The sequence below is a fragment of the Pseudophryne corroboree genome, chromosome 1 (genome assembly GCF_028390025.1).
Source record: "Pseudophryne corroboree isolate aPseCor3 chromosome 1, aPseCor3.hap2, whole genome shotgun sequence".
Lineage (NCBI taxonomy): Eukaryota > Metazoa > Chordata > Amphibia > Anura > Myobatrachidae > Pseudophryne > Pseudophryne corroboree.
The window spans coordinates 509,489,574-509,503,480 of record NC_086444.1 but is presented as its reverse complement, the minus strand read 5'-3'; positions in this window follow the sequence as shown (position 1 = coordinate 509,503,480).

Genomic DNA, 13,907 nt, shown 5'->3' with positions numbered 1-13,907 from the left:
AGCTCCAGAGGGTTCGATCACTTGGTAAGCCTAGCTGCTCGTTCCCGGAGCCGCGCCGTCACTACCCCCCCCCCCCCTCCCCCATGCAGAGCCAGAAGAAAGAAGCCGGGTGAGTAAAAGAAGAAACGAAGACTTCAGGTCCTGAGGTGCCGTGCAGCGGTCGCGCTGCATGCCATGCTCCCAAACTCACAGCGGCACTGACAGGGTGCAGGGCGCAGGGTGGGGCGCCCTGGGCAGCATGGTGACCTGAAAGGACTGGCAAAAGTATATGTAAAGTGCCTAGGCACTCAATATAGACCCCCACCAGTATAAAAATCTTAAAATGAGCGGGACTTATGCGCGCCGGTGAGGGGGTGTGGCTTAGTCCCCACAGCTGACCAGCGCCATTTTCTCTTCACAGAAGCTGCAGAGACGCTGGCCCTGACCTCCACACTGCTGTACAAGTAACAGGGTGCAAAACGGGGGGGGGGGGGGGGGGGCACAGTAGATTTGGTGCTATTATCTTTATTATAAAAGCGCTAGCAGGTCTGAGGCATTGTATGTAAAGTTTGGGCGCTGAGTTGTGAGCTGGCAAACTCCCTCTGTGTCTTTCTAACAGGCTTTGCTGTGGGTCTGTCCCCTATAGCCCCAGTGTGATTGAAGGTGTCGGTACGTGTGTGCCGACATGTCTGAGGCTGGGTGCTCTTCCCAGGAGGAAGCCGGAGTGGAGACAGAAAAGGAGGTGGGAGTGACCCTGAATGGGTAAATATGTTGAGTGTTTTAAATGCAAATGTGGCTCGGTTGACTAAGAGATTAGATAAATCAGAGTCTAAGACCCAGACATGGAGGAAATCCATGGAAGATGCATTGTCACAAGCTCAGACCCCTAAACGTGCATTTACCCAGATAGCAGATACAGACACAGACTCTGATTCCAGTGTCGACTATAGTGATGCCAGATTAAATCCTAAACTGGCTAAGAGCATTCAGTACATCAGTGGTTCTCAAACTCGGTCCTCAGGACCCCCACACAGTGCATGTTTTGCAGGTAACCCAGCAGGTGCATAGGTGTATTAATTATTCACTGACACATTTTAAAAGGTCCATAGGTGGAGCTAATTATTTCACTTGTGATTCTGTGAGACCTGCAAAACATGCACTGTGTGGGGTCCTGAGGACCGAGTTTGAGAACCTGTGCAGTACATGATTGTGGCGATAAATGATGTATTACATATCACGGAGGACCCTGCTGTTCCTGATACTAGGGTCTGTATGTTTAAAGGAAAGAAACCTGAGGTAACGTTTCATCCCTCCCATGAACTGAACGCTCTTTTTGAAAAGCTTGGGAAAATCCTGACAAGAAGGTACAGGTTCCCAAAAGAATTCCAGTGGCATATCCGTTCCCCTCGGGGGACGGGGAAAAGTGGGAGTCAACCCCCACAGTGGACAAAGCTCTATCGCATCTGTCCAAGAAGGTGGCACTTCCGTCTCCGGACACGGCAACCCTAAAGGATCCTGCGGATTGAAAGCAGGAAAATACACTAAAATCCATTTATGTCACTACAGGTTCGCTACTCAGACCTGCCGTTGCTTCGGCATAGGTGAGTAGCGCTATTGAAAAATGGGCAGATAACGTCATCTGAGATAGATACCCTGGACAGGGATAACGTGCTTTTGACTCTGGGTCATATCAGGGACGCTGCCGCATATTTAAAAGAAGCTGCAAGGGATGTTGGCCTTTTGAGATCAAGGGCCAATGCCATGGCAGTCTCGGCTAGAAGGGCATTGTGGATTCATCAATGGAATGCTGATGCTGACTCGAAGAAGGCTATGGAGTCTCTACCATTTAACGGTAGTGTCTTGTTTGGTGACGGCCTCACTGACCTGGTATCTATGGCTACCGCAGGTAAGTCGTCATTTTTACCTTATGTTCCTGCGCAACAAAAGAAAACGCCCCACTATCAGATGCAGTCCTTACGGCCCAATAAATACAAAAAAGGACGAGGATCCTTCCTTGCTGTGAGAGGAAGAGGAAAGGGAAAAACGAGATTTATGGTAAGAACTTACCTTTGTTAAATCTTTCTGCGAGGTGCACTGGGCTCCACAAGGATAGACATTGGGGTGTAGAGTAGGATCTTGATCCAAGGCACCAACAGGCTCAAAGCTTTGACTGTTCCCAGAATGCACAGCGCCCCCTCCTCTATAACCCCGCCTCCCTGCACAGGAGCTCAGTTTTTAGTTAACCAGCCCAATGCAGTAGCAGGAAAAGAGACAACGGTTAGTAGCCACATACACCACACTCTCCTGACAGGAGAAGTGTCAACAGCTAATGCCATACCAACCCAAAGAAGCTAAGTGCGTCACGGTGGGCGCCTTGTGGAGCCCAGTGTACCTCGCAGAAAGAGATTTAACAAAGGTAAGTTCTTATCATAAATCTCGTTTTCTGCTGCGGAGTACACTGGGCTTCACAAGGATAGACATTGGGGATGTCCTAAAGCAGTTCCTTATGGGAGGGGACGCACTGTAGCAGGCACAAGAACCCGGCGTCCAAAGGAATCATCCTGGGAGGCGGCAGTATCAAAGACATAGAACCTTATGAACGTGTTCACTGAAGACCACGTAGCCGCCTTGCACAATTGTTCAAGGGTCGCACCACGGTGGGCCGCGCAAGAAGGTCCAACAGACAGAGTAGAATGGACCATAATTGTGAGCAGGAGCTGACAGACCAGCCCTCACATAAGCATGTGCAATCACCATTCTAATCCATCTGGCCAAAGTCTGCTTGTGAGCAGGCCAGCCCCGTTTGTGTAATCCAAACAGTACAAAGAGAGAATCAGACTTCCTAATGGGAGCAGTTCTCTTCACATAGATACAGAGAGCCTGTACCACATCCAAAGACTTCTCTTTGGGAGACAGATCAGGAGAAACAAGTGCCGGAACCACAATCTCCTGGTTAAGGTGGAACGAGGAAACCACCTTAGGTAATTATCCGGGACGAGTCATAAGAACCGCCCGGTCACGGTGAAATATCAGATATGGGGAACTACAGGACAAGGTACCCAAATCCGACACTCTTCTAGCTGAAGCAATAGCCAGCAGAAACACCACCTTAAGGGAAAGCCACTTAAGATCAGTTGAACCAAGAGGTTCAAACGGAGACTCTTGTAACGCCTCCAAAACCACCGACAAGTCCCAAGGAGCCACAGGCGGGACATAGGGAGGTTGGATACGCAACACACCCTGAGTAAAGGTATGCACATCAGGTAAGGTCGCAATTTTTCTCTGAAACCACACCGACAAGGCAGAAATATGAACCTTGAGGGAGGCCAGAGGTAGGCCTAAGTCCAGGCCCTGCTGAAGAAAAGCCAACAACTTGGCTATACTAAACTTGGAAGCATCATAATCGTTAGATGCGCACCAAACAAAGTAAGAATGCAAGACCCTATAGTAAATCCGAGCCAAAGCCGGTTTCCGGGCCCGCAACATAGTTTGAATGATCGCCTCAGAAAACCCTTTAGCCCTTAAGACGGAAGCTTCAAGAGCCACGCCGTCAAAGACAGCCGGGCTAGGTCCTGGTAGACACAAGGACCCTGAACGAGGAGGTCTGGGTGTTGTGGAAGTAGAATTGGACGCTCTGACGATAGGCCTTGCAGCTCTGAGAACCAGTGCCGTCTGGGCCACGCTGGAGCTATGAGAAGCAGAATTCTTTTTTCTTGCTTGAACTTCCGAATTACCCTGGGCAGGAGTGACACCGGAGGGAACACGTACGGCAGCCGAAACCTCCATGGCACCGCCAGCGCAACCACGAATGCTGCTTGCGGATCCCTTGTCCTTGCTACGAAGATCGGAACCTTGTGATTGTGTCGAAACGCCATCAGATCTACGTCTGGAAAACCCCACTTTTCCACTAGGAGTTGAAACACTTCTGGATGGAGGCCCCACTCGCCGGGATGTACGTCCTGACGACTGAGAAAGTCCGCTTCCCAATTCAGGACTCCCGGAATGAAGATTGCCGATATGGCCGGTAGATGGCGTTCCGCCCAATGTAGAATCCGTGAGACTTCCTTCATTGCCAGACGGCTTCGAGTGCCGCCTTGATGATTTATGTAAGCCACTGTGGTGGCGTTGTCCGAATGCACTTGAACAGGACGGTTCTAAATTAAATGCTGGGCTAGGTTCAATGCATTGAAGACCGCCCGCAATTCCAGAATGTTGATTGAGAGGAGGGATTCCTCCTTGGTCCACCGACCCTGAAGGGAGTGTTGCTCCAGCACAGCGCCCCAACATCTTAGACTGGCATCTGTCGTCAACAGGACCCAGTCGGATATCCAGAAGGGACGGCCCCTGCACAATTGTTGGTCCTGGAGCCAACAGAGCAGCGACAGACGGACCTCCGGAGTCAATGAGATCATTTGAGACCTGATCCGGTGAGGCAGGCCGTCCCACTTGTAAACAACAACAAATATTGAATACACCTTTAGGCGCTACCACTTTCTAAAAATCATGTAATGTTCTTAATAAATAGTCCCAAATAGGATCACTCTCTTCGCTTGAATTGTTCCTTCTTCTAAAAGTTCATTCCTCTTCGAATAAACAATTTTCTTGTATGACGATGTAGTTCATAAAAAAGAAAAAAATGGAGTATATAGTGTAGTAATTTAAGCAATTTTTTTTTTATTAAATGACACAAGGCATAAAATATATATATATCCAATTAAAAGTGACAACTCCACTCTCTGATAAAATTGGAACCGTACCGTGTCAAGCTCCCAGCATGGAGCAATGAAGAAAGTGTAATCGGAAGGTCCCGGAATTCCTCCCTCCTCCCTTCACGCAATCTGCTGACCGCTGGACCTGGTAGGGCTCCCCTCTGGTTCTAAGTACAGGTAGAGGATCACTGGATGCCGCCAACGCGTTTCGAGTTCTCAACACTTCCTCAGGGCAGAATGATCCCATACCTGTAGGCATCCTTATTTATACTGATATGTGACCCGGAAGTGAATCCTTAATTGTCTATGCATTCAAAAAATTTTTTTTACATTTTTTAAAAACTCAGAATAAAATAATTCATTACAGTTATATAGATATACATTATTAATACATGGGGTCCATCTAGTAGAAATCCTATTTTGTGCGGATATTATAAGTGCTTCCTGGTGGTCAAAGTACCATAAATTTAAAAAAAATGACCTCCAGGCATGCAGTAAACATGTATTCCTATCTTGGAGACTCATATTGTAAAACTTTACTATACAGACACTTCTTCTATAATATAAAGACATTAAAACATTGAAAGTTGCTGTATTTCGGAACGCCGTGCGTTCCACGCTCGTCCTAACCAGAAGTTGCATGCGTTCCACCGGACCTTTCCGGTGACGCACTTCCGTTTCTGTAGAGAATAGCGCTATGCGTTCCACGGCGGCTCCGCCGTGGAACGCATGCGCTGCAGATGGTAAACGGCCTTTCCTGAAATGTGTGGCTGCAGCCTTAAGGGTAATGTGGCGGGGTGGGGTTTTTATTTCGGAACGCCGTGCGTTCCACGCTCGTCCTAACCGGAAGTTGTATGCGTTACACCGGACCTTTCGGGTGACGCACTTCCGTTTCTATGGAGAATAGCGCTATGCGTTCCACGGCGGCTCCGCCGTGGAACGCATGCGTTCCAGATGGCAAACGGCATTTCCTGAAATTATGGTGTAATCATAAAAGGAGATATATACGAATAAAAGTGTATCTCTCCCATAAAAATAGCTTAAGATCAGTGAGTGTACAGAAATCATCTCCATATTAATAATATATAAAACATAAATCACCATTAATCACCACTGCTTCCATTTCTCTAATAAAACTCGCTTTGCGTTCCACGTTCGCTCCGTAGTGGAACGCATGCGTTACAAATCTTAAGAAGCATTTCCTAAATACATTCATTCTAGAAGACCGCACATAATTAAAACATGAGAGTAAAGTGATCATCTCTATAATAATAACATATACAGTATAGATTTCCATGGTTTAAAAAATTGTGCATAAAAATGTCAATATGTACTGAAATACCTATAAGAGTATATTTTGACCATGGGGGGTGTATCTTATATTTTTAAAGAAACCATTTTATTTCGAATTCTTTATTCAATCCTGTTGGAACAATGGTTTTTAAGTTAAAAATCCACCTCATTTCTGCCTTTGCCAACAGGCTCTCTGAATCTCTATCTTTCCAGTTGATTTTTATATGTTGAATTCCTATGAATTGTTTAATGTCGCTTGTTTTACAATGATGTTTTGATTTGAAGTGATTAGATAAATTGTGTGATTCTAACCCTTTCATAATATTTCTCACGTGTTCTCCCATACGTGTTTTAAGTGCTCTAGATGTGCGTCCTATGTAAAATAGTCCACACTCGCACTCAATAAGATAAATAACATTATTAGTGTGACATGTTATAAAGTTCCTGATTTTGTATTCTTTATTATTTATTATGAAACTCGATATTTTCGATTTATTGGCTTTCACCGTTTTGCACATTGTGCAGCTCCCACATCGATAGAAGCCCTCTGATCTTATTGGATTATTTTGATGGATTGGTAGTGCACTTTTTACTAAACTGGTTTTTAGGTTGTTTGATTTCCTATAAATGAACTTAGGGACATCTGGGATTAGATCCTTTAACACTGGGTCCTTCTTGAGGACACACCAATGGGTTTTTATAAATCGACTCAATTCTTTTATAATCTGCTCCATAGGTAGTGATGAAGGCGACATTAGTGTTGTCTTTCTTTTTTGGTAAGACCCTGTTTTTATATAATAAATCTCTTCTGTTCATCATTCCTACTTCTTCACGTGCCTTCTCCAAATCTTGTTCTGTGTACCCTTGTGAGCGAAAGTTGTTTAGCATTACTTCGCTCTGTTTCTTGCATTCTACCGGGTCATTACAATTCCTTTTTATTCGTATGAGTTGACTTTTTGGGATTCCCTTGGTCCAATTGGGATGGTGTTGGCTCTGTTTACTGATATATTGTTGAGAATCTGTAGGTTTGATGTATCCCTTAGTATAAAGGTTATTCTTTGATTTATAGACCGTCAGATCTAAAAAGTTGACTTTTTCTCGACTCCTATCAAATGTCAATTTAATACCAGTATCGGTCATATTCACTTCATTGCAGAAAGATATTAGGTCCTCCTCAGACCCTTCCCACAGGAATATGATATCATCGATGAATCTTTGCCAGAGGACCAAGTTCGACGCCTCAGCCACACTCCCCCACACATGGGTGTTTTCCCACTGTGCCATAAAGAGGTTGGCGTAGCTGGGCGCGAACTTGGTCCCCATGGCGGTGCCCACCAGTTGAAGATAATAATTCCCTTCAAAAAAGAAATAATTCTTTTTTAAAATGAATGTGATTCCTTCTATAATGAATTCTCTCGTATTGGTAGGTATATCGGATTGATTCAAAAACCATTTGACAGCCTCTATACCTTTCTCGTGATCTATCACAGTATAGAGTGATGTCACATCTGCAGTTGTTAGGATCGTGGTATCACTGACCGTGATGTCTTCTAATTTGTTAATAATGTCCACTGTATCCTTAATATACGATTTGTTACTGGTCACTAAGGGTTGTAGAAAACAATCTATCATTTCCGTCCCACTTGGCTAGAATCAGCCTCTGGAGGGGGCGAGAATGGAATTGAGCATACTCCACCATGTCGAATGCTGATACCATGAGGCCCAGCACCTGCATCGCCGAGTGTATCGACACTTGCGGACGAGAAAGGAAGCAACAAATCCTGTCCTGAAGCTTCAGGACTTTCTCCTGACACAAGAACAACCTCTGGTTGTGAGTGTCCAATAGCGCTTCCAAATGCACCATGCTCTGAGCAGGGATCAGGGAGGATTTCTTCCAGTAGAAGAGCCACCCGTGGGCTTGTAGAAACCGGACCATCATATCTAGATGACATAGGAGAAGTTCTGGGGACTTTGCCAGGATTAACAAGTCGTCCAGATACGGCAGTATCCTGACCCCTTGACGGCGGAGTACCAGCGTCATCACCGCCATAACTTTGGTGAAGACTCGCGGAGCCGTTGTTAAACCAAAAGGTAACGCCCAAAACTGGTAATGGAGGTTGCCAATAGCAAACCTCAGGTATTGCTGATGTGACGCTGCTATAGGAATATGCAGGTAAGCATCCTGTATGTCCAGGGAGACCATGTAGTCCCCAGGTTCCAAAGCCAGAACTATAGAGCGAAGGGTTTCCATACGGAACTTGGAAACCTTCACAAACCTGTTCAATGCCTTGAGGTTGAGAATGGGCCGGAAGGACCCATTCGGTTTCGGGACTAGAAACAGCGGAGAATAGTACCCCCGGCCCCTCTGCGCAAGAGGCACCTGTACTACGACTCCTGTATCTAGGAGGGTCTGTACCACCGAATGCAGAGTTTTTGCCTTTGTCTGGCAAAATCCTCCAGGGGGAGGCCCGCCCCATCATGCGGCAGGCTTATCGGCCTTGGAAGTTGGCTGACGGGCCGCCCAGGCTCTTTTTGTTTTACCTGAAGGGCGAAAGGAAGTACCTTTAGCCTTCGACACAGAAGGAGCGGTACTTGGCAGACAGGCAGTAGCCAAGTCAGCCACTATCTTATTTAAGTCCTCCCCAAACAGAATATCTCCCTTGAAAGGGAGTACCTCCAGGGTTTTTCTAGAGTCCTGATCCACAGACCAGGATCTCAGCCACAATATCCGGCGAGCCAGGACTGACGTAGTAGAGGCCTTGGCTGCTAGGATACCGGCATCAGAAGCCGCCTCTTTAATATAGCGAGAAGCTGTGACAATATATGACAAGCATTGTCTAGCATGGTCAGAAGAGATTTCAGCTTCTAACTCCAAGGCCCATGCTTCAATAGCCTCTGCAGCCCATGTTGCTGCAATAGTGGGCCTTTGTGCAGCACCCGTGAGGGTGTAAAACGCTTTAAGACAACCCTCCACACGTTTATCCGTAGGCTCTTTTAGAGACGTGACGGTAGTGACAGGTAGAGCTGAGGAAACCACCATCCTAGCCACATGAGTCTACTGGAGGAGGCGTTTCCCAATTCATAGACAGCTCTGCTGCGAGGGGATAGCGAGCCAGCATCTTCTTTTGAGGCACAAACTTCGTACCCAGGTTTTCCCAGGGTTCCTGACGTATATCCACTAGGTGATCAGAGTGAGGTAAAACTTGTTTAACCACCTTCTCACGCTTGAACCTATCTGGTTTCTTAGGAGGTACGGATGGCTCGGGATCATCCGTAATCTGTAGAATTAACTTAATAGCCTCCAAAAGATCAGGAACATCCACATGTGAACTACCCTCCCCATCAGCAGTATCTGAGTCAGAACCTGTGGGGTCAGTGTAAGTGCCGTCTTCATCAGACGAGGTGTCAGTGAGAGCAGTGTTTTGTGAGGAGACAAGTGCTCGCTTAGAGGACCCCTTGGACTTAGGCGAGCGATGGTCAGACGTTTTAGTAGTCAGGGACTGGTTCAACTTCTTCAATTGAACAGATAAATCGTCCGCCCACGGCGGGTTACCTGCAGGGACCACATACGGTTGTACCAGCATTGGGGGTCCCATAGGGGGTGTTAGTTTATTAACTAGCGTATGTAGAAGTGTGGAAAAAGCGGCCCACGGTGGGTCATTATGTACCTCCGTTGCCACAGTCCCACTGGGGGGCAAAGAGCCCCCAGACCCAGAGCCCACAGCTGCTATATTCTCCTCATAGGGATCTGTGGCTTCAGCAACACCGGCAGTGTGTTCAGCCCCAGAACCATTACCCTCAGAAGCAGACATGATATAACTTACAGTATCAGGTAACACAGTACAATTGGCAACAGCACAATACCTCTTACCCAAACCCCTGCGCAGTGTAGTCAGCACTAGCAGAGATAAAGTAGAGAAAAATACATATTAAAGTATATCTTTGTGAAAATCCTATATCAATATAAAACCTGACGCACCAAGCCCCCTCAGGTTATAGAATATAGGGATAGCAAGTTGAGTGAAAGACACGAAATGGACACCACTCAGCCATCTAATGCACACACAGATAGTAATAACCTCTGCATTGTACAAACTGTGACTAACAATAATACTGCACTGGACTAGCTTATATAGATAGCTATATAGTCAATAGATATATACATCCAGTTCTTACTGTGCAGTGTTATCACAGGGTAATTGTACTAGAAAACCCTGACTAAATGCACTCTTTCTTAACTAGCACTGGCTAAAAAGGCAGGTAGAATACTTAAGTGTCATGTAAAGTCACAGCACTGACAACCAGGCGGCTTTACACAGGAGGATTTGCCCAAGCAGTCCCAGGATCAGTGAAGCTGAGAGATAATGGCACCCAGACACTGACAGGGAGTGAGGGAGAGACAGATATGCAGCTCCAGGGCGGGAACATTTGCGGGAAATGGCGCCCTGGGGCTGGGGGAGGGCTTCAGGTCTAAGCCTTATGCCCCTGCTGGCAAAACCACCGGGTACTGTGGGCTACTGAAAATGGTTTAGAGAGAAAACCTGACCTGCACCCATGCCCTGGTGATCTAGTGGGATCGCCTGTACTGCCACAGTGTCCACCGCCAGCGTGCGCGGCCCGCCTCCCACTGACCGCACCGGATCGTGATAAAGACCGGGTCCCGCAAGCGGGACCCACTCACCACCTCCCGAAGCGCGGCCACGCGATCCCGGAGAGTCCCCGTTGTGTGTGCCTGACCAGGGCTCGGGAGTGTACAGTGCCGCTGGGGAGAGCTGGAGCTGCAGCAGTGAATGTCTTCTGACATTTACCACCTCTGCTGCCCTTGAAGTCTTCACTTTTTACTTCAAAAAAAGCTCTTCTTAGGGCTGCCTGGAGCAGCCCCTCTGTTATGTGCCTGCTTACTGCAGCACCAACTACAAACTGAGCTCCTGTGCAGAAGACAGGGTTATAGAGGAGGCGGCGCTGTGCATTCTGGGAACAGTCAAAGCTTTGAGCCTGTTGGTGCCTCGGATCAAGATCCTACTCTACACCCCAATGTCTATCCTTGTGGAGCCCAGTGTACCCCACAGCAGAAAAAGTCACAGGCTGTGGCAAGTTCCCAAGAACAGAAGTCCTCTCCGGCTTCTACCAAATCCACCGCATGACGCTGGGGCTCCTCTGCAGGAGTCCGCACCAGTGGGGGCACGTCTCAAACTCTTCAGTCAGGTCTGGGTTCTCTCGGCCCTGGATCCTTGGATATTAGAAATAGTGACCCAAGGGTACAAATTAGTTTCAAGACGTGCCCCCTCACCGATTTTTCAAATCGGCCTTGCCAGCTTCTCTTCCAGAAAGGGAGGTGGTATGCGCTGCGATACTAAAGCTGTGTCAAAATCAAGTCATTGTCACGGTACCCCCGTCACAACAGGGGGAGGGTTTTTATTCGAGTCTGTTTGTGGTACCAAAGGCGGATGGCTCAGTCAGACCGATTCTGAACCTAAAATCCCTCAATTTCTTTCTAAAAAAATAAAAATTCAAGATGGAAACTCTCCGAGCAGTGATCTCCAGTCTGGAGGAAGGGGATTTTATGGTGTCGGTCGACATAAAGGATGCCTACTTACACATTCATATATATCCTCCGCATCAGGCTTACCTGAGGTTTGCTGTTCAGGATTGTCATTACCAATTTCAGACATTGCCGTTTGGTCTGTCCACGGCTCCGAGAATTTTCTCCAAGGTTATGGCGGAAATGATGGTTCTCCTGCGCAAGCAGGGAATCACAATTATCCCGTACTTGGACGATCTCCTCATAAAGGCGAGATACAAGGAGCAACTGCTGAAAAACGTTGCGCTCTCTGACAATTCTGCAACAACATGGATGGCTCCTAAACTTGCCAAAATCACGATTAGTTCCGACGACACGGCTGTCGTTCCTGGGTATGATTCTGGATACAGAATTACAGAGAGAGTTTTTCTTCCAGTGGAAAAGTCTCTGGAAATACAGAACATGGTAAAACAGATTCTGAAACCGGCAAGAGTGTCGATTCTTCAATGCACTCGGTTGCTGGGGAAGATAGTGGCGGCCTACGAGGCCATTCAGTATGGCAGGTTCTATGCCAGGGCATTATGGAATTAAGGGCCACTTACAACGGCATTCTGCAAGTGGAACATCTTCTTCGCGGTCTGCCCGTCTTGATTTAGTCAGACAACATAACAGCAGTGGCGTACATAAACCGCCAGGGCGGAACAAAGAGCAGAGCGGCGATGGCCGAGGCCACGAAAGTTCTTCGCTGGGCGGAGAGACATGCAATCGCTTTGTCAGCAGTCTTCATTCCAGGAGTGGACAACTGGGAAGCAGACTTCCTCAGCAGACACGATCTCCATCCGGGAGAGTGGGGTCTTCATCAAGAGGTCTTTGCAGATGTGACAAGTCGTTGGGGAATTCTTCAAATAGACATGATGGCGTCCCGCCTCAACAAGAAACTTCAGAGATATTGTTCCAGGTCGAGGGACCCTCAAGCAATAGCGGTGGATGCCCTAGTGACACCGTGGGTGTTTCCGTCGGTCTATGTGTTCCCTCCACTTCCACTCATTCCAAAGGTGAAAGATTATCAGAAGAACAAGGGTTCAGGCAATACTCATTGTTCCAGACTGGCCAAAGAGGGACTGGTATCCAGATCTTCAGGAGTTACTCATAGAAGATCCCTGGCCTCTTCCTCTACGGAAGGACCTATTACAACAAGGACCGTGTGTGTATCAAGACTTACCGCGGCTGCATTTGACGGCATGGCGGTTGAACGCCAAATCTTAGCCAGAAAGGGTACTGCCGGTGAAGTCATTCCCACACTTCTTCAGGCTAGAAAAGAAGTAACGGCAAAGCATTACCACCGTATTTGTAGGAAATATTTGTCTTGGTGTGAATCCAAGAAGGCTCCTTCGGAAGAATTTCAGTTGGGGCGTCTGCTCCATTTTTTGCAAGCAGGTGTGGATGCGGGCCTAAAGTTAGGCTCTATTAAAGTACAGATTTCGGCCTTATCAATTTTCTTTCAGAAAGAATTGGCCTCACTTCCAAAAGTTCAGACCTTCGTGAAAGGCGTGCTGCACATCCAGCCTCCATTTGTGCCTCCTGTGGCACCGTGGGATCTTAATGTGGTGTTGCAGTTCCTGCAATCTCATTGGTTTGAACCTTTACGTAAGGTTGAGTTAAAATTCCTTACTTGGAAAGTAGTCATGTTGTTGGCCTTGGCATCCGCAAGGCGGGTATCGAGTTGGCGGCTTTGTCTCACAAAAGCCCCTATTTAATCTTCCGTGCTGATAGAGCGGAGTTGAGAACTCGTCAGCAATTTCTGCCAAAAGTGGTTTCATCATTTCACGTGAACCAGCCTATTGTGGTGCCAGTGGCTACTGACGCCTTGGCGGAATCGAAGTCTCTTGATGTGGTTAGAGATTTGAAAATCTATATCGCCACAACGGCGCAGATTAGGAAAACAGAGGCTCTGTTTGTCCTGTGGGCTCCCAACAAGATTGGGGCTCCGGCTTCCAAGCAGATTATTGCGTGTTGGATCTGTAATACGATTTATCAGGCTCATTCTACGGCAGGATTGCCGTTACCGAAATCGGTGAAGGCCCATTCTACCAGAAAGGTGGGTTCTTCCTGGGCGGCTGCCCAAGGGGTCTCGGCGTTACAGCTTCGCCGAGCTGCTACTTGGTCGGGTTCAAACGCCTTTGCGAATTTTACAAGTTTGATACCCTGTCTGAGGAGGACCTCTTGTTTGGTCAATCGGTGCTGCAGAGTCATCCGCACTCTCCCGCCCACTCTAGAGCTTTGGTATAAACCCCATGGTTCTTGATGCATTCCCAGCATCCTCTAGGACGTATGAGAAAATAGGATTTTAATAACTACCGGTAAATCCTTTTCTCTTAGTCCGTAGAGGATGCTGGGCGCCCGTC